General features: G+C 34.1%; 1 protein-coding gene across 1 annotated transcript in view; it reads right to left on the reverse strand.

Annotated features, from left to right (window-relative positions):
- The window catches only part of LOC105623106 (ubiquitin-conjugating enzyme E2 H), a 58,781-nt gene that overhangs the window by 1,439 nt on the left and 54,353 nt on the right, over window positions 1–2,989 (reverse strand). The window lies entirely within an intron of this gene.

Raw genomic sequence — 2,989 nt, forward strand, 5'->3', positions numbered from 1 at the left:
TATATATATATATATATATATATATATATATATATATATATTTATGCGTATAACTAGTCAATAATTCTATATGTTACATATATAATTAGTAACGATGTGAGATCTGAGAGCACGACTTCAAACTCAATCGACACGGTTCCATGGGAAACGCACATTCTAATATGATGATTTTTGGTTTTAAATGAACGAAGTCTAAAAGTACAGTGCCGACGAGACATTAGACGCGTTAAAGCTATATATTGTGCTAACTTACAAAAAATAAAATAGAAAAGACGCGCGTGAGAGATACAGTGCGAATAAAAGAATAGCAGAATTTTCTCTTTTTCTAAGTACAACTGAAATAATTCTAAGTATTCAGGCTGAAGAAAATGTACATTTGTCTTATCGTACATTCAAGTGACGCACATATCATACTTTGTTGATTGCACACCGAGTTTCAAAAACTGAGATTATAACAATAACGAAGCCAATAGATAAATATTAAGAAAAATATGACAAAGAGCAACTGACGGATTTTGAAACATATCGCTTTACATAATTGCACGAGAAAAAAATATAGACACATAAAAAACATTGCTTCTGGTAAGTTACACGAAAATTGTACTGATTTCACTTATTGTTAGTCTTAATAGCATAACTTCTCGAAACGGTAAATACATTGCAGTGCATGTCGTCAACGGAATGGATTCGCTGGGAAACAGGCCGTGTCCATGAAAGTTCGTCTTAAATAATAATGTGAATATCCCTACTATATAAATTATATATCGTATAAAATAACGTTCTTTAAAAAAAAAAAAGGTAAGCGCAGAACTGTTGCATAATACATTAAAAACCTGGATAAGCTTCATCGGCAAACGAAATAAAAGTTGCGAGAGTGTGCGCAACGAAATTGTATAAATATACAGTATATTGGCTAAAAAATCGTAACTTTTGTTTTGTTATTTACATTCTGAATTTGATTACTGCAGTTGCTGCATTTACGATCGATGCACCTACGCAACGTAGTTATAGCGATATTGTTGTATCAATTCGGCGTCCTATCTGTTCAAAATTCTCAAGATGGACAATCGAATTGATCGTTAAAATTTTTCACGCTTTTTTACATATCTGTCTTTTCCGTTGATGTCTTATACATCTTTCAATTATCAAGAAATTATTGAAGCCTAGTAATCGACGTTTATCTCTAGGTTCTTAAAACACATTCGGTATTAATTTGCAATGTTTTAAGCATAATTAATTTCGTCCAAAGATCCGTTAACGCTAAATGCTCGTCGTATTCACTCATATATTCCAATGCAATTCTTTACCAGAGACCCATATAATAAGGCACGCTTTTTTGCCTAAGAAGGCACTGAAATATAATGTTTATACTTACGTACAGCTATAAATCGCATTGCATACATGTAAATCATGCAAAGGAGGGAGATATATTTGAAACGAGATACTATTGATCGAAGATTATTGTGCATCAAAATTTATACAATTTTTATATTTTATAAATTTACAGTTTTCCTACACTTTGCCAAACAATTCTTTAATCTATTTGGTTCTTTTTGAAAATTTAACTCGCTGATATATCGTCAATCATAAAAATAAATTTAGTCCTTTCCTCGCACTTTCCATTCGTGTATTCGAATTCACGTTTTGCTTATTTCAGCGATGATACAACCATAGTTTTTGTTTCTCAAACGGAAATTCCCTGAGTTCTTTGATTTCATTTTCTTTAGTTCTAATATTCGAAATAAACTTAAAACTGCGGATGGAAGTAATGATTCATTAAGTAAGGATAGATATAGTTGTTCTTTCTTTTTCTTTCTTTAAACGCAAGGATATTTCCAGTTTCATTTCTAGAAAAGCAAAGCATCTCTCAAACATTGTAACAAACCAATTCAATTTAATATACGTCCTCCTCTTAATAACAATAATCTATATAATGAAATCTATAATGAGTCGAATAACAATGAGATTAAAATAGTACAAATTGACTTAAAATTTTCCGCGAGCGAATATTAAATCGCGTTCGATCCGTATCCACCGGGATCAACTAAATCTACATTCACTTCCAAAGGATGGACACACGGTGATGATAGTCCTGTAGCTTGCGTCTCATCCGCACTTTGTCCGCCCGATGCGCACAGTTCGAGACAGGACGTCGAGGTTGCTTGAAACATATTCAGAGTCTCGTTTGCACTCATTCTCCCGGGGTGATTCCACAATCGCGCAGTCTTGGCTAGCGGCTCCGTCGTCTCGACGTCGTTCGCGTGCGACCGTTTGTGTAGTAGATTCGATCTTTTCCCCGCGGCCAACGACGACGTAGCGATCGGTCGCTGATGCGCAGCCCTACGGGGGAAACGTTTGGGAATAGTGATGGCAGGAAAAAGGAAGACGGTGCTAGTACCCATACTCCATCACATTTTTGCGTGTCTCACTGTTGTTTTAAACAAAAGAAATCTGAAACTGACGCGTGACATAGACACCGATTTTTATAATCAATCGAGAAAAAGAAAAGATTAGATAGAGACAAACTCTGTTTGCTTTTCACTTTTAACTAGACAATATTTAGCGTACTCTTCAGATAAAAATGAGAAGAATGACGATTGATAGCGATTTCGAATATAAAAATAATTTTCTAAATAGATGCTAACACATTCTAAGATAGCAGCAAAGGAGTCGTTAGCTGGTAGAGAGACGATGTGATCGCTATATGCCTGATTAATCAATTCGTCGTTAAAATTTTTGTGTATTTTTCTGCTGCTTCATTCTCGATCACATGTTTTCGAATAACAACGACAAACGCACCTATGGGCGCTCGAAAGAAAGAACAAACAAGGGCGAGAGAATTTCAGAAATCGAGAAAAACATAACCGGATAAATATATTAGATATAGCTCTATCCATTGCATGGTATGTTATTATTTCGCTGTTCATGATAGAAAAAAAAACGCATAGATATATATATATATATATATATATATATATATATATATATA

This window comes from Atta cephalotes (assembly GCF_000143395.1).
Source record: "Atta cephalotes unplaced genomic scaffold scaffold00053, whole genome shotgun sequence".
In the NCBI taxonomy this organism is placed as follows: Eukaryota; Metazoa; Arthropoda; class Insecta; order Hymenoptera; family Formicidae; genus Atta; species Atta cephalotes.